This window comes from Salminus brasiliensis, chromosome 9 (genome assembly GCF_030463535.1).
Source record: "Salminus brasiliensis chromosome 9, fSalBra1.hap2, whole genome shotgun sequence".
NCBI classification, from domain to species: domain Eukaryota; kingdom Metazoa; phylum Chordata; class Actinopteri; order Characiformes; family Bryconidae; genus Salminus; species Salminus brasiliensis.
This window is the reverse complement of record NC_132886.1, coordinates 15,890,425-15,909,434: the sequence shown is the minus strand read 5'-3', so window position 1 is coordinate 15,909,434 and position 19,010 is coordinate 15,890,425. Positions and strand designations below refer to the sequence as shown.

Genomic DNA, 19,010 nt, shown 5'->3' with positions numbered 1-19,010 from the left:
CTGTAGGAGAAAATATACAAGCTCGTATTATCACTTTGATCTCGACTTCTGACATCTGAAATGTGTTTTATAAACTAGAAAATTGGTATTTCCCCATTTTTCCACCACCACTTGAATTCAGCACAACTGCGTTATGATACATAATAGTGTTTAAACATCCAGAATGACTTTCTTAAAGTGCTATTTGTTTCATTTAACTGCAGAAAGCTTTATGAAATAATTACATGATTGTTCCATCAATCCATCCTTCAAGGACAAACAGCAGAGGAGCAGTCTTTTAGTATGTGTATGTTCCTTCCTTTTTTAATGTTTAAATGGTGGGATCCACAGAAGGAGCCACCTCCTCACCTATTCTTAACAGTGACTCATTAAATAGACCCTATCGTAATCAACCAGTCATAAGAGAGACAATGAAGGAGAAACGGTAACAAAAATAAAGCCTAAGAACATCATAAGGGTGGACATGCTGTTGATTCTTATGGAAGCTTTGCATATGTTAGCCAATCAGATCCTAAACCTACATAATACCGCCCCCATAAGTCGATTTGAGACCAAAACCACTGTAATCTCGGCTGAGTCAGGTAAACATTATGTTGCTTTCACACCAACAGGTTTATCCTACATTAACGTTTCTGGCTAATGCTCTCATGTGCCTCCACTCAGTGCACGTAATCAGCTAGCTACAGCTAAGTAAGCATTACACAAAGTCAGCACAAAGTGCATTAGCCAAGATCTACACTAATACATTAACGCTGGCTCACCTTTGCAGTGAACAAACCCCTAGCTAAGTAATAGCATATGATTGGATTCACACTGTAGTTTAATACCTAAATAAGTAGCGTCAGTATATCCCCCATACTATTAAAGGTGTTACTGTATTTGCAGACTTTGGCTAATGCACTTTGTGCTGACTCTGTTTGATAGTCCTCTCTCTCTTGCTCTCTCTCACCCTTAATTAATTTGCTGTTGTACACATCTGATTCTCAAGCTTGTGTAGACCAAACAAAAAGTGCAGAGTCAATTAAATGCTCTATGCTAATAAATACTGATTAGGTGATGAAAGTCTTTTGTTTAGTTCACTGTGAGGCTCTACATAAGCCTTATTTGACATCTACATAGTCATCTGACCTAAAGCTAGATTTATTCACCTCATTTTGCTACACCCACTTTTAAGAGTTTGTCTCTTCTGTCCTTAAGTTCATATTTCCAGGCATTCCATATCAAATGGTTTATGGCTGTATCATATTTAAAGTGGATGCAGTCTGAAGTAGCCTACTGCTGTGGACACTGATTATAAAGTATCTAGCAATAGTTAGAGCACAGCTTATGGAGCTAGCTAGCTTCTGAAAACAACATAAACAGCTCTGAGTGCTGTGGGGCGGCATAACTTATATCATCCACCATCTAAAGAAGAGGACCTGCGTCTGTGGTTGAAGGCACTCAATTTAAAATGTCCATACGTCTGATCTTACTGAACTCAGTGAAGCAGACACGTTGGGTGTTTGTGAGGCTGCTATGTAAGACGTTAGCCTAAGACTACGTTAACCTAAGAGCCTCACAGGTGTTGTTCTGGTGTTGGCTCCCCCTCTACAAAATGGTAAGAGCAGACATATGAACATTTGAGTAGATGCTTTAACTTATCTTCATCATCCATAGATGCAGGTCCTCTTTTTTATTTTGGGAAGGTTGTGGATATATTATATGGTTCCCCACAACACTCTTATCTCTTCATGTTGTGTTCATAACTCAAGCAAAATTCTCCTCCTTTTTGTGACACCCTCTAAAGCTGAGCATATTGAACTACTTATTGTATGTAAACATGTATGTAAAGATACCGTCCCCTTTGGCTGACAAATGGAAAATAAGGTGACTAAAGGTGAATAACTTTAACAAACCAAAAGTATCACAAAGACTAGAGTGTTTGTCATTTTGTCAATTGTGACATTACAAATTAGAACTATGCCAACAAGTGTAAAGCATCAAAAATGAAGATGCAAGGTTTTCGCGTGACAGCGACAATATATAAATGTATATATTGGCCTATATCATTTAAGAAGGGTATGTATGCATCCTGTTGCTTTACGAATGGTGTTCCTCCAAACTTTCTATCTCCGAAATACTGATTTTAAGCTGACTTGAAGCAGTTCTTAAAGGTTCTTGCAGTGTTAGGTGAGTTACAAGGTTTTGATATGACAGCGTTGTTTAGTGAGTCATTGTTTTAATGACTCGTTGATGTATTTTAATGTATTCTTCTGCTTAAGTAGGCATTCAAACTAATCTTATCCACCTCTGCACATGCATAAGCCTATTACTTTTTAAGATAACAGGGTGGAAGAGTAGAATCGTCAAGAGACTTTGGGGAGGGAGAGAGAGGGAAATCAGAGTTTCTCACTCTCAGGTATCTCCTCCATCTCCTTCTTACCATTCGCCTTATGTCTGACTTTGCATTGATGCTCTGCCCTCTGCAACCTTCCTTCTTCTCTTTTTCTCTTCCTCCTCCTCCTCCTACAACTCCTCCTTTACTCTCTTTTACACTTTTACACTGTATTGTTCTGCTTATCTCCCACTGCTTTTCCTCCATCTGCCCTTCAGGTAACCTAAGAAGCAATTTAAAACTTTAAACTTTAAACAAACCACCCCTTCTCTCTTTCTTTTTTTCCTCTCTCTCCCTCTCTGTCTCTGAAAGCACAAGTCATCTAAGAGCTAAGCAGCTGAAACAGCTCTTGTCTTTCTCTCCTTTGCTCCATCGATCCAGCCTGCCAGGATAAATAGCACACCTTCTTTTACATTCTGATTCGTCCACACCCCCCTCCATTCTCTCCCTTTGATTACTTCACTCATCTTCTCTACTTTTCTCTTTACTTTATTTCAGTTTGTTATGTGTGTCGTTTATTTTTTCACCAAGTTACTTTGCTTCACTACACCGTTCTATTGGCCATTCTACCTGTGGAGGGATCTGATGTGTCTGTGTGAGTGTGTTCGGTGAACAGGAGGGCTGGCAGGGCATGAATCGAAGGGACAAATTGTGATAATCCCTCTGTAATCCATAATGTTCTACATAATTCATACTGGGAATACCTAGCATGAGTGCAAAATGCATGCCCAGTGTGTTTGTGCCTGAGTCTATGTGTGTGTACGCACACACATACACGCGAGGCCACTTAGCATCTAATGTAGAGACTGGATGCCCAGCCGGACAGTTGGAACATCTTTCTGCACTTAGCAAATCCCCAGTCAGGCTTTTTCAGTCACACACACACACACACACACACACACACACTATAGTGTTGAGAATCTTTTAGGATGCACTTAGCATCCTCTGCAGCACTATCTTACTCAAGCCCCCCCCCCCCTACTTTTCTTTCCTTCTCACATACACACAAACAGAGCTATCCTTTAGCAGCTTCACTGTCCCCACCACACCCCATCGTGGTATGTGGGGCTGAGCACTGATTCATGTGAGTGCAGAGTGGAAGTGTAGACTCATGTGAACTGAGTATGAACATCAGTAAGCCAGGCTGAGCGGTGAGTGAAGGCAACACTACCACTGGGCGAAAACAGCGTTGGTCAGTACTGATTGCTGCTGTTGAATAGGCTTCAATAGCAGTGCCATTATGCCAGCATTTTCGCTGCTGCAGTCTGTGACTGCAGGGGGCTAGTGGGCATCCTGCACATTAAATTCTGCTCTGACACAAACACAGAGCCGCAGGGAACTTTAACCTTACTGCCTGATCTTTGGCTTCCACGCTTGCTGTAGATGAAAGAAGCAAACTGAAGGGCAAGGCTTGCTAGTGAGGCCTCAGCCTTTCCTTTGTGTAGCATATTGTTTCTGTGTTTATTAAGTTAATCCCTGATTAATTCCTGCTCTCTTGTCTGGTGTTATATTCTGATGAGTGTGTATGTGTGTGTGTGTGTGTGTGGGGGGGGGGGGGGGGGGGGGGGTGTCTTTTGAGTGAGATTAATGGAAGGCAGTGAGGAAGAAGCCTCCTGGAAATTTTAATTTAGGTTTGATATGAATAGATTTTGACAGGATGTTTATCACAGATACCTGTTTATGGTAAAACGGATAGAAGTTTCTGCTAATATTTTACCCAGCGCTTCACGTCGGAATTCTCAATTAGCAGAGAGAGTGAAACCCTAAATGAAGTTGATAGTGTGAGTTCAAGATGAGGATATGCCAGTGATCAGTTTGTTCTGCTTGTTCCGCCGAAGTGCTGAGCAGTATTAATACAGTTGAGTGTTGTTTTTTTACATTATTGCATTATTAAAGTTACATTTTACATTTAAGGCATTTAGCAGACACAGGTGCTTTGCTGTTTACTCAGAAAAATACCCTTAGCTAGTTTGTGTAGACTAGGATCCAAAAATACCTTAGATTAGATAAGACCAAATGCAAAAGTCAGTGTGGGGACCACAATACTCTGCACTACACTTTGCCCAAGTACTCTTGGAAGAGGTGGGTCTTAAGTTGGCAAAGACAGGGAGCAACTCCTCGCTAATGAGCCCATGCTTTCAGAATGCTGCTACTCTGCTAAGAGATTGTCTTACAGTACCTTGATAAACTCTAATCCATCTAAGAACATAAAATTTGGTAACACTTTACTTGGATGGTCCATTGTAGATGTGTCATAGATGCTCACCTGACTTTCAGCTAACATTCAAATGAATGTCTATTAAATGCAATTGAACTGTAAGTTAAATGTAAATGGTTGTCTATTGATTGCAACCCTGTACCTTAGGTTAGGGTTAGGTGAAGGTTACATTCATACACAGTTATTTACATTCTACTTAGAGTTCAGTTGCTTTTAATAGACATTCATTTGAATGTTAGCTGAAAGTCAGGTGAGCATCTATGATACATCTACAATGGACCATCCAAGTAAAGTGTTACCAAATTTGATGTTCTTAGATGGATTAGACTTTATCAAGGTACTTAGCTGAAGGTGAGCATCTATGAGACATCTATAATGCACAATCCAAGTAAAGTAATAGCTTATATTTAAATAGCTGTGAGCAGTGTTCAGTAAAAACCACTAGAGTAAATACAGATGACTAGAGGTGTAATGGTACACAAAAGATCTGTTTCAGTTCGGATCCGCAGTTTGGAGCTCACAGTTCGGTACAAGTACAGTACAACAATAACAAAGACTAACACAGGTGTCTTTCCATTCAGTTTGAACAGACAGACGTGCAAGTAAGCTTGGGCGGTATTTAAAAAGCTGCCGGTAATTGTGCCTAATTTCTGTTCTGTTACTATCTAGTACATGGCCAAATAAGCTAATTCCCCCATTTGCATTTTAGAGAGCCACAGGGTGGGGGCCCTGTAGGAGCTTACTGATTGGTGATGTCACACACTGTACTGTGGTTGATGGTTTACAGTACACCCCTAGTTATACATTAATACTGTAAGTCAATAAATGACCATTTATTCATTTCCAAACCTCTCGTTGAGGACGTTCGGCTTGACTAATCAGTGCTGCATTATGTTAAATCAGCTGTGCTGCTGGTGGTGGTGGTGGTGAATTTGAACGAATGCCTTCGGGCATTGAGGAGAAATCTGGAATTGGACCATGATTCAGCAGTTTAGGATTTCCTAACATGATATGATTTAAGATGCTGTTAAATCAGACACAATTCCTAAATTGAGATAACACTTATTCCTGAAATAGGACTTGGAACTGTTCTTTCAAAACACGCTTAAGTACCTAGTAAATTACCCAGGAAAAGCCCAAAGCAAGATGGATTCGCCCTGTGTTTGGAGAGGTGATCTTTTCATAAAATTAGCACCCTTTATTCTTCAAACACACCTCTGCTCATTGCGTCCAAAAAGTTCTATTTTAGCGCTAGGCCACAGGGCATTACATGAAGGTCACATTAATGCAGGTATCGTTGATCAGTAGAAGAGTGAACCACCACTGTTAAATCAGTTTAATCATCCTGAAGGTTTTTTTTTTCTTCTAACAGTCAAATGGCAATCCAAAGCAGTTCTCTCTTTCTTTTTCAACTTGACCTCCACCATTCCTGATCCGTTTCTCCGTGCAATACGAATCGAGGAACCAGCTACCTGAAAATGCTTTGCTGTCTTCTTATAGACTTCTCTGGTTATTGAGCAGTTGCTTAGACAAGCCAATAATAAAAAGCTAAAAAGGTAAAGGTGCACGTATTTGTCACTGCACTATATACAGCTCAATGTGTCCTCCGCATTTACCCATCTGTGGTAATGAACACACACACACACTAGGGGCACTCTAGTGAACTAGGGGTAGTGAGCGCACGGGGAGCAGAGATGGTAAAAGGCCTTGCTTAAGGGCCCAACCGTGGCAGCTTGCCGAGCCCAGGTATCAAACCCACAACCCTGTCATCAATAGCCTGGAGCTCTAACTGCTAAGCCTCCACTGCCCCATGATAATGAGTGCTTATAGCTGGAACAAGATAATCAGAGTATTTCTAAAGAAATTTGCATCACTCAGCCTTTTCTTATGATGACTGTGCTAATGGAATATGCTAATTAAGGTCTAAGACCATGGTTAAAGGTATTTGAGAGCTTAAATATCCTGGGGTGGCCAACCTTTTGCATGGTGCACTGTTACTTTTTTCACTCAGTCACTCTAAAATTGTATAAAACACAAATAATACTGTAATCTTGATCTTTACTTAACGCCTCTCTAAAATCAGCTCATCTTCTTCACACTTAACTACTTACAGTAACAGGAATTGTGTCCAGGGGTGGGTTGAGGTCAGTTTTTGGGAGAATGTTGGGAAGTATGTGCACTCACTTGCGCTGCCTTTCTTGTGTTTTTGTTTTTTGTTGTTTTCCTTTTTTTATCGATTGCTGGCGAACACAGAAGACAGTTAATGTTTCTCTAGGAAGCTAGAAAACACATTTCAAACAACTCGCCCCCAAAAATCCATCCCAAAGCAGCTGTAGTTTTTCAGAGGTGCATCCTGTCTTTTGATTTATTAGAAGACTTTTCAGAGCTGACTTAAGTGTCCTTAAGTCTGTTTTTTTTTTTGCATCAGATCTTGACGCATGCCCTTCCTGCTGTACCCCGACAGAGTTTATCATGGAATTGTCTTCATTTGTCTGCATCAATCCTACCTGAATCACTACATTTCAAGGTTATTCAGAGATACTAAGTTTACCCCCTTTTCAGTATCAGCATCCACTTTTTTTGAGATAGGATTTACACTAGATGTTGGAACATTTGCTTGGAGGATTTGATTGCATTCAGCCATGAGAGCCATGTTAAATGATTAGCTCTGGATCACAAACTCATCTTAAAGATACGCTCTATGTGCAAAAGTGTTGGGACACCTGCTTATTCATTGTTTCTTCCGAAATCAAGGGTATTAAAAAAGTGTATTCTGCTTTTGTTGGAGTAACTGTTTTTACTATCCAGGTAAGGCTTTCATCTAGATTTTGCAGTGGCAAGAGCGTTTGTGAGGTCAGGATGTTGGATGGTCACCTGATTCATTCTCAGCTAACCAAATCATCCCAGGAATATTGTATGAAGCACCATCATTCTAGAGAGCACAGTTCCACTGCTCCACAACTCAACTGAACATCTGTGTTTGCATATAAAAACAAAAAGATTACTTTTGGACATAAAGTGTACATTGCTTCAACACAGTTATTGCCAGCACTGAACCGAAAACTACATCTTGTAAGATTAATTCATGGCTTTTTTAAAGATAGACTCTAAGCACACACATCTGTCTTGTCTATACTTGTGGGGATGTAGTGTAAGAAGGATTGCCCAAAGACTCTTATTAGTGTAACAAGGTAGAAATGGAACCCTAGTCTGCCAATGGCCAGGGAACTAGCCGAGGAACCAAGCACTAGTCTGCTACTGGCCAGGGAAATAGCAGAGGAACCGAACCCTGATCTGCCACTGGCCAGGGAACTAGCCGAGGACCCAAACCCTAGTCTGCCATTGGCCAGGGAACTAGCCTAGGAACCAAACCATAGACTGCTACTGGCCAGGGAAATAGCAGAGGAAACGAACCCTAATCTGCCACTGGCCAGGGAACTAGCCGAGGAACCAAACCCTAGTCCGCCACTGGCCAGGGAACTAGCCGAGAAACCAAACCCTAGTCTGCTACTGGCCAGGGAAATAGCAGAGGAACCGAACCCTAATCTGCCACTGGCCAGGGAACTAGCAGAGGGACCAAACCCTAGTCCGCCACTGGCCAGGGAACTAGCCGAGGAACCGAACCCTAATCTGCCACTGGCCAGGGAACTAGCCGAGGGACCAAACCCTAGTCCGCCACTGGCCAGGGAACTAGCCGAGGAACCGAACCCTAATCTGCCACTGGCCAGGGAACTAGCCGAGGGACCAAACACTAGTCTGACAATGGCTAAGGCACTGGCCAGTACTGAACCGAAAGACTAGATCCTGTAAGATTAATTTATGGCTTTTTTTTTTTCAACATAGACTCTAAGCACACACATCTGTCTTAGTATACTTGTGGGTTCCATTGACCTAATTGTTACAGTAGCTCATTAACACTGCATCTACACCTAACCTTAACATCAGTAACCAAAGTAAATCATTTCATTAATCACTCCTTAAGTTCCAGGTGTTTTTCCAGGTTCCAGCATTTAAACTTGTTGGGACCACAAAAAATATCCCCATAAGTACAAAAATGTCATCTGGTCCCCACAAGAATAGTAGTAAACAGTATACACAGACACACACACATACACACACACATATCTACTACCGGCAAGTAATCATGCACATACATAAACTTATGACCATCCCCAGATGGATTATTCCAGCTATCTGTTTCACTCCTTCCTTCTTTCTAATTCTCCCCCTTCATCTCACTCTGTCATCCCTCCGTCATCCGATTTCCCCATACACACACGCGCACGCGCTCACACACATGCACACTCACCGCTGCCGCAGAAATATGGAGGAGGATAAAACACTGACAGCAGTCATCCATCACATCCTTTCAGACTTGAAGAGAGAAGGAGGGATTGAGCTGACTAATTACAGGCACAGATAGGAGGGGGAGACAGGGAGAAGGGGAAAGAAGAGGGAAGAAGCATATGAGGAAATGGCAGATGGAGAGATAGAGGACAAATATAGAGAAACGGAAAAGGGGAGAGAGAGATGACTCATGAGAATAACACCAAAAGGGAAAAAATAGCAAGAAGAGACACACGAGCGTTTGCTTTAAAGCCAAAGGGGAGAAAAGAGTGAGAAGAAGAAAAGCAGAGTGTGAATGTTTTCATTTTTGGTAAATCTTGGAGAGTGTGTGTGTGTGTGTGTTCCCCTCAGGCTTGTGGTAGAGTCTAACACAAAAGTACATTCACACATGCACACACACACACACTCACTCTTAATTTAATTCTGACCCTCGCACTCTCTCTCACACCCTCCCTATGCCAGCTGTACACACACTCCGTGTTTCACTCTACCTACACTAGCTGTCCACTGCGGCTGATGTGTTGGGCTTTTTTTAAAAACTGTGTTTCATCAGCCTCTTCTCTTCTCCATGTTTATGAAAGACAATGTTTTTGACAAAATGAATGAAAAACTCCACTAAAATAATAACTGCATTCCTTCGCTCAGCCGTCACTCCTCTCTCTTTTCCCAGCCTCCTCCAAGCTCTCTTTGATGTGGGCTGTGATTCAGCAGAATTATTGTAATTGCACCTGAAGATCTGAACTCTGAATTTTTACGCTCACTACCTCTACTGCAAATCATCCCCATCCATCCATGCAATGCTACTTATCCACTGGAATATGGAGCGTAAACTCTAATTAGCCGATGCAATTAGGCCTAAAAGCAGCAAAGAAAGAGCAGTAATACGCTTCTCCTTTGCACGTAATATGAAATCACGATAGGACGACAATGTGGAATGGAATATGAGCAGTAAAGTGTTATAATTTAGTGCAAGATGCTGACTCACACACACACATAGGTTTGTATGTATGCCTTTGGATTTTAAATATGTGCAGTACCTAAATATAACATGAGGTTTGTAAGCCTTTTTAATGGCATTATGGTATATCCAGAGTGACTTACATTTAAATCATGTTACACAGGTAGGAGAATGTAGTGTAAGGAGGATTGCCCAAGGACTCTTTAACAACGTGTAACAAGGCGGAAATGGAACCCTAGTCTGCCAATGGCCAGGGATCAGGCTGAGGAACCGAACCCTAGTCTGCCACTGGCCAGGAAACTAGTCGAGGGACTAGTCTGCTACTGGTCATTGAATTACTGAGGAACCAAACCCCAGTCTGCCACCTGGAAGGCAATGTTTTTACCCACAATGCCACATCAGCTGCTAACACTAAACTGTGTTAGGGCCTGACTCATATGAGCATTCTACGACTGACTAAGATATTGTGTTTGAAGAGCTAAAATCCCAATAACTGAATATATCAGGGATATAAAATTTAATATTCTTGATTTTTCGGAGTTCAAATTTTTCACGCCTAAAATGTCCGGACCAAGGTTCATGTTTTTGTTACATTGTATACATTTGATCTAGTTAGCTTTGGATTCACACTCGCAGTTTTGCAAACACACTAAAGAACCTTTTAAGATACACTTATGTCCATTCATCATCACCTACATGAGCTGCCTTTTCCTATATTTAACATTGGTTAGTTTGTATAGGGGCATGCGTCTGATTTCAGCGTGTTTTCAGTTTGTCTGGTGGACTTTCCTGGGAAAATTGAATGGCATTACTACCAGCAGCACCAGCTTCAAGAACAGTACTCCAGATTAGTTTACATTTGCCAAATGAATGTGCTTATTGTATGACAACAGTTGGCAGATATAATCTGATAGATAATAGATAGATAATTGTCCCCATGTGCTTGTGCGGCGTATTTTACTACTTTTCAGGTTCTTTTTCTTCTTGTAATATTTAATGAGTAGCCTGCCTCAACTTCCTGTAATGGGTCCAAAAAGATGAACCATCCAAAAAAAGTGATTTTACATTGCAAACGATTCTTTTGGTCCTTTGTTCTGGACTGTGTCTCAGGCATCTTTAACACCTGCTATTTTGGTTTGGAACTGAAGGACCAGGCCAAACAAGGTAGGTGTGAAAGCACATTTAGTTAAATTGTGGTTTTCCTGATTTTAACTAATTGCTGTTTTTCAGCTGTAAACAGTTGCCACATTTCTTCTCTGTGCCACCTCAGTATTGGCTGAAATTATGAGCCAACCAATATATCAGCCAGGCCCTAACAGTACCCACAACTTAATGCTTACCATTTTAGTTTGAAGTAATATAGCTTTTGTAAAAAGCCCCAGACCACTTTCTTGGCCCTGGTGTTATTGGTTAGACCTTTTTTTCACCAACATAGTGTGGACATTTGCTACACACATTCTTTTGAAAAAAGAACTAGCCAGTGGCAATTCCAGATTGCCTTGAAATGCCTCATTTGATTGGTTAGTGGGCCACAGAGACCCTGGAGCTTTATTATGATTTGCTGACTATGAAGAGCAATAGGCCAATCAGGGCCAAGCGTTGCACTTGAAGAACCAATGAGCTGGAAGCATTGCTCCATGTGTCGTTAAGGGAAGGGAACTGCTCTGTGCTCTAAGCTCAGTGATAAAAGGGTTTGCACTTTTACATTCACTGAGTTACTGAGCTGGCGTTTGTTACTCTTACACACACAAGCTTTCTCTCTTTCTTTGTTTTATTCTCATCATTTTTTTTTCTTATTTCCTGTTATTTCTATTCATTATTTATACGGACACTGCACACACACACAAAGGCAGTGCTTTCTCTTAAGCGGATATAAATGCTTTGTCTGGGGAAAGTCTGGTGTCTTGCCAGTAATCGATGTAAGTAAGTAACTGACGAAACTGATCAAGCCTTCTGTCTGATAGGATTCTGTGTCTGTGCATGTGTGTTTTTTTTCATCTGTAGACCAGCACTTTTAACTTGTCAATACCCTAAATGAACAGTCTGAAGATAATTCCTTCCTCCCAGAATGCCTTCAAGTGGCAAACAATGTTCTTTGGTAGCAAATGGTAGAATACGTTCATTTCGGAGAAGTGGATGTCCAAAAAGCCGAATGAACCATCTTTCCTGTCTGCTTCCTTTCTTCTTATCTGATCTAGCAGACACATGGGTCCACGTGCTAGTCAGTTCTGCCCGTATTCACTGTGGTAAATACTGGAACAGTTTTTCTTACAGCTCAGATGTTTGAGCTCTTTTGGGAGCTCCACTCATGATGAACTAAATGTTCTTATGACATTTATTGAGAAGTTCTAGTAGCTGAAATACATCATGGCTGTAGGCATTCCCACGCCAGAGACAGAAACAATTGGTGGAGAGAAGTTAATGTTGCCTGTAAAAGTTAACAAAAGTAGATCAGAGCGTGTATAAAATAATGATGCCTGATAGATTAACGTGCAAGACATCATCAATTCTGCATGTCTTTGAAATAACTTATTGACATTTATTTAACCCTTAAGAATTTAGAATTTTTATTCAGCTCTAGTACTATACCCAAATGATGTCATTCTTGGGAGGTGTTCAAATTTAGTTTGATACCTTACAATTCTATCCAAGTAAGCTATTTTCAAGTATTGGCTGAGTCTGATCCATTTGATTGTTTTCATAAATAGTGCAGCCACACAAAGTAAAACTAGTCTGCTAATATCACAATAAAAAGACTTCATCTTCATGTGGTGGCATGTCGCTCACAGTAAACAGCAGAAAATATGTCTGTAGAAAGTATGCCCACCAAGCCTTTGTTACACTGGGCATATTTATAGTTACAAGTAAAATAACATGAGTTTTTTTCTCAAAAAAAGTCTAGAAAAAGTAAGTGGACCCTTAAATGTCGTAACTTGTAGATCCCACCTTCCTTAAATGTTTCCTGTAGCTGCAAATAAGGTTTGCATATTGCGAAGGAGGAATTGGGTCCATTTCAAACATTAACATGGACCATTCCTCCCTTAAATGTGTTTCAGTTCATCAGTATTTCTAAGATGCCTTGCATGCACCACCCTTCTCAGGTCATGCCAGAACACCTCAGTAGGGTTGAGGCCAGGGCTCAAATCCCCCTTCCAACACACTAATTAACACCGTTAGTGTTATTTTTTCCCAAATTAGACACATGAACAAAGGTTTGCACTTAGTCTAAATTATTTAGTTGTTACCCTTGGGTTCATCTTGCGTCTTCCAGAATTGCCTGTTGAGCTCTTGGCATGATTTTAACAGGATACTCATGCCTAGTGTGCCTCTGTGTGTCTTTAGTTAATGTGTAACGCTCCTGTGAAACCCACGCCTGCACCATGAATCTTGACTCGATGGACACGGACATGGAAGGTACAAATTTAGTTTGATTTTGTTCCTTTGTAATTGTAACATGCATAATTATTAGAACACATTATTTCAGTAATCAGTGCAGAAACCATATGTGGTTCACTTTGCAACCATATGTGAAAAGTAGCCAGTTTATCTTTACAAAAAAAAAAAAAAAAAAAAAAAAAAAAAACACAGCTAAAGGCTGTAGCTTAAAGAGCAGAAAAGAAATGAAGGATCAGAAGTTAACTGGGCTTAGAATGCCAATACCCGATCTATCAAAATATGCTGGGATCAGCTCAAATCTCGAGCCACTACATGGGATTGACACATCTGAAGTAATGACCCAGTTATACGTTTATTTAAATACACAGTGAGGTACACTGTGTATACTCACACACACAGACTGTATCCACAGGAAATATGCTTAGCTGGAGCGTATCGTTATTATCATACAGTATCACTAATGGTATGAAGACTTTGGCAGTGTCGGACAGGCATGTAATAAAAGCTTATTTGGGTATGTCAGCCTTTCGTCCTCTCTCTCTCTCTCTCTCTCTCTCTCTCTCTCTCTGTATACATCTCATGCGTCTCATCAAAGCCTGCTGTTCCCTCACAGCTACATGCTAACTGCTAATTAACTCATACTCCCTGTCCAACATACATGCCGCGTTGAGAGGGGAGGTGGTGGGACGTCAGGGACTGATCACTGCAAGCCTCGTTAGGCACAGGATGACAGGAGGACGGAGGTGAGCCAGCAGAGTGAGGGGGCGGAAGAACATGGAGAGGGAATAAAAGGGAGCAAAGTGAAGGCTGGGAAGAGTTCAGGTCATTGGAAGAGAGGGAGGAGAAATGTGTGAAAAAAAAGTGAATCCTCCCTAGGGAGATGGACAGAGTGCAAAAATGAGAGAGAGGGCGAGCAAGCAGGTGCTTACATGCTTAGGTTGTAAATAAAAGGGTGATGGCATTGATGTTGGCATGCGACAGTAAGCACCCTTTCCAGCCTATGTGCAACCCCCACCCCCTCCTCTGTTTTCTGTTAGAGTAGGAGAGATGGAGAGAAATACAGAGAAGCAGGGAGGCGGAGCACCAGAGAGACATAAGTAGGGAGAGAATCCTGCTGTGTGAAGTGTCCTGTCTGTGTGAGGATGAATATGCATGGAGATGATGATGCTTTAGGACAAGAGGATCACAAACTCTTCAGCTCTGCTTATGTGTGTGTATGTGTGTGTGTAGGGATAAGAGTGTGATAGTCTAGTATGGTATGTCTCCTAATGTTGGAGACTTACAGCTTTTTTCTTCTGTGGTTGGTTTTTATATAAGCACCCCTGCCACGCTGCCATAGCTTCTGCTGCATGATTAGGAGAGGCACAGACAAACAGAGAGACAGAGGCAGAGAAACGAACAGGGCTGGAATATTAAATGGCCTGCATCATGAGTGAGATGCAAACTATAAATAACTGTGTGTTTCTGCAAATGCCCATCTGTTTTTAATTTGAGTCTGTCTGTGTGTTTGTGTTTGTGTGTGTGTGTGTGTGTGTGTGTGTGTGTGTGTGTGCAGTCATAATTGTTAGTACAGTTACAACATCTGCTAAAGTCAAGCCATGCATGCCCAATCGGTTACATCTGCTTTGACTATTACATGAGCAACATTAAATGCACAAAGACATGTCACCGCACTGTTACCACTGAAAGCTTCCTATAGATTATATTCCAGTCCAAAACAACACCATCAAAATCTCCAAGAAATTAGATCAACACAGCCTCCGTCCACAACATCAAAGCACAATGTGGTGATGAAACCAGAAAAGAACTATGAAATCAGAGATCAATGACAAGAAAAGCTCAAATACTGTTGCTGACAAAACTCTGAGAAGACTAAACCTACAAGAAGACTATGCCCCTACGAGAAGACTATGCCCCTACAAACAAAAATCTTATACTTTATATCTAGAATGCATTTTTGTGATTAAGTATTGATTGTTACCGGAAATGACCATTAGTTCTCTTAGAATAGGAAAAATAGAGATGAAAATAAAAGAAAAGGAAGAGAGTCAGCTGAAACAGCTGTACAGTATTATGAGAACATCTTGTATCTTTGTTTCTGTGAAATTATCATAAAAAACAGACTCGAATAAATATTGTAAGAAGATATTTTACTGCTGACACTACCAAAAGAAAACCTGAGTTTCTAAACCCATTAAACAAACGCAGTATCTCTAAAATAATTGGTGGAAAAGTTTGTATGTCAGAAATCATTAGAAAGATTCATAAGAAAACCTAGTATTTCTGAAACTGCTAAAGGAAAACATTATTTCTGAATCTGAAGCAGGAAAAGCTTGTATATTGATGGAAAAGCTTGTGTACGTCCATATGCCTGAAATTATTTGAAAACCAATTGAAGAATATCTTGAATCTATTAAATTATTGAAGGAAAAGCTTGTGTACGTCCATATGCCTGAAATTATTTGAAAACCAATTGAAGAAAATCTTGAATCTATTAAATTATTGAAGGAAAAGCTTGTGTCTCTGAAAGTACTGTAAGGAAAGCTTGTATCTCTGAAAGCATCATAAGGAAAGCTTGTATCTCTGAAAGTACTGTAAGGAAAGCTTGTGTCTCTGAAAGTACTGTAAGGAAAGCTTGTATCTCTGAAAGTATCATAAGGAAAGCTTGTATCTCTGAAAGTATCGTAAGGAAAGCTTGTATCTCTGAAAGTACTGTAAGGAAAGCTTGTATCTCTGAAAGTACTGTAAGGAAAGCTTGTATTTCTGCAGCTGTGGTAAATAAAGCTTGTATCTCTGAAAGTACCGTAAGGAAAGTTTGTATTTCTGCAGCTGTGGTAAATAAAGCTTGTATCTCTGAAACAATTGTAAGGTAACAATCATGAAAAACCTCCTACCCTGGAACGTTTAGCAAGAAAACCTTGAAACATTGAAATTGTGTTAAAATCTTAAAATAAGTCTTAAGTCATTTTGGGCCACTGGTCTGTTCATGAATAAGGAAAAAACCTTCCCTACTTGTTTGTGTGTGCACAGAATTAAGGCATATTTTTTCCCCAAAGCCCCTGGTTACCTTTGTCGTCTGTGTCTTTGCGAGGACTCGGTCAGCTCTTCATTTCCAGAGGCAGGGGTGTGTTTCCAGGCCTGCGTGTGGCCGCGCCGTGCATGTGTTTTCCAGCCGTGTGTGCATGTACGTGTTTGGTGAGCACGTGTCCAGGCTCAGGTGTGTATCCACAGTTCGGGAAGGGACTGTGTCCACACACACATGAAAGGCGTTGTGTGTGTGTGTGTGTTTAGGGATTTAGGTCGATTTATGCCCGCAATTGAACATTTGTATCCATTTTAGCTTTGTAGTGAGAAATTGCCTTTATTCTCCTTTCTTCCAGAATGTTCCCCTGCTAAAAGCCCCTCTCTCTCACCTGGGGCCATCACACACTCACACAGCTCTATTCAGCTTCTGTTGTGTAGGCCCCTAGTTGTCAGTCGTCTTCGTGTGCTTTCTTTCTTTTTCTGTTGTTCTCTTCCCCCCCCACTAGAATCCCACTCTCATTCTTCCTTTCCGTCGTTTTCCTGCCGCTCCCTCGCTCGTTCTCCCCTCTGCTGGTCTCCTCCTCTTCATCTGTTCATTTTTCCCTTTGTTTAGTTTTCTTTTTTTCCACCTGAGCTTATCCCTCATTCCAGGTGTGTGTGTTTTTTTGTTTTTTTCCTGTCGATTATCAGTCTTATTCTATTCCTCTATTTTCATCGTCAGCTTCCATACTCTGTCTCCTGGCGTCTCAGCATCAGTTTACAGATCCATTCATCCATTCGTCTCCCGGCAAAACACAGCCTCCTCTGTGCCAAGAAACAAAGAAAGAGGGAGAGATGGAGGGAGGACTGGGGATGTAATATGACAGTCCTAGAGGAGGAAGAAGAAGGAAGAGGGGGGTGTTAGGAAATTTATTTCTGTTTTTATAATAATAACAATAACAATAATAATAATAATAATAATAATAATAATCATCATCATCATGCCAAATGTTTGTGGACACCCATTCTAATGAATAAATTCAAAAAATACTTCAAGCTGCACCCATTGCTGACACAGATGTGCAATGCAAACACAGCTTGTCTTGTCCCTGTAGAGAAGCACTGCTAATAGAGTAGGACTCTCTGCAGCAGATAAACATTATTGGCATCATGCCTAATTCCAGGTGTGGGCCATAGGGGTATACAGCCCCCCAGCATTGAGCTGTAGAGCAGTGAAAATGTGTTCTCTGAAATTATGGCGCTTCATCCAGTACTTTTCAGTTGACAACAACCTGACCTCACTGAATTTTTAGACACTGAATGCAATCAAATCCTCACAGCAATACTCCAATATCTAGTAGAAAGCCTTCTTCCCTGGATGGTAGAGACAGTTACATCAACAAAACTCTTTTTAAATGCCCTTGAGTTTAGAAGAAACAATGAAAGGGCAGGTGTCCCAATACTTTTGCCCATATAGTGTTTCCTCATTACCAACACTCATACCTTCACCCATTTATTATGTTTTTCTCTTCTACTGCCTCTCTCTCTCTCTCTCTTTCTCTCCCCCTCCCTATGTCACTCCCTTTACTCCTGGCCATTCTCTATTTAGTCACATTCAAGAGGCCTTTCAGGCATTTCCATATCCACTCATTCTCTCTCTCTCTCTCTCTCTCTCTCTCTCTCTCTCTCTCTCTCTCTCTTTCTCTCTCTCTCTTTACCTCTCTCTCCCTCTCTCCCTCCCCCCTTTCTCTTCCTCCTCATCTCCCTTTTCTCCCACTTTACTTGCTCTCAACCTCCTTCTTTCTATCGCTTTCATACTCTTGCACTCAACCTCCTCTCTTTTTCTCTCTCTCTTCATCTACCCTGTCTCTCTCCCCCTTACTCTCCTCTCTCTCTTCTTCTTTCACTCTTCCTCTCATCATCCCGTCTCACCCTCTCTCTCCCTTTCTCTCTCCTCCCCTCTCACTCTTGCATGCATCCTCCTCTCTTCCTCTCCCTCTTTTCCTCTCTCTATCTCTAACCCCCTCTCTCGCACCCTCCATCTCCTCTCCATTTTTCTCTCTTTGCCTCTCTCGCTCTCTCTTTCTCTCCCTTTACCCCCCTCTCACTCTCTTTCCCTCTTTCTCCCCTCCCTTCCCTCCACCTCTCCATCTCTCTCTCTCTCCCCCTCCCTCTCTATCTGTTTATCTGTGTGTTCAGTGTTAATGTCAGGGCAGTGTTTTCTCACCTCATTCAACAGCGGAAACATCGATCTTTCTCTTAAATGTCACCAGAGCGCTTTTCTGTTTTCTTTCCTCCACCCTATCTGTGCCTCTCTCACCCCCTCCTCTCTCCCTTTTACCTAGGCCAGCTTTCCCTGCACTCCAACTTGTCATTCTTTTTTGAGCTCATCAGTCAGCCCTTAGCCAGAGAGCCACAGAGACAGCAGTCAAATGAAATCTGTGTGTGTATGTGTGTATGTGTGTGTATGTGTGTATGTGTGTGTGTGTGTGTGTGTGTGTGTGTGTGTGCACGCGTGCGTGCGTGAGGCAGCAAGACAGAAGCACAGTCAAATAGGCAGAAACCTGGGGTAATATACAATATAGGGAGAATGTGGCTATTTAAACACATGATTACAGTGAGCCCTTCCGTGCATGTGTGTATCGAGCCAGCTGAAAAGCTGTGAGGTGTGTGTGTGTGTGTATAGAATAACCAGCTTTCTAGCTTTCAACCAG

General features: G+C 41.4%; 2 protein-coding genes across 3 annotated transcripts in view; one reads left to right on the top strand and one right to left on the bottom strand.

Annotated features, from left to right (window-relative positions):
- Window positions 1–19,010, top strand: part of pcxb (pyruvate carboxylase b) — a 258,985-nt gene that overhangs the window by 162,277 nt on the left and 77,698 nt on the right. The gene's annotated exons all lie outside the window — the stretch shown is intronic.
- Window positions 1–19,010, bottom strand: part of LOC140562156 (leucine-rich repeat and fibronectin type-III domain-containing protein 4) — a 42,184-nt gene that overhangs the window by 22,258 nt on the left and 916 nt on the right. For both annotated transcript variants that reach the window (XM_072687581.1, XM_072687580.1), the window contains exon 2: window positions 16,361–17,185. The gene's annotated coding sequence lies outside the window, so the exon portion shown is untranslated. The remainder of the gene's footprint in view (window positions 1–16,360; window positions 17,186–19,010) is intronic.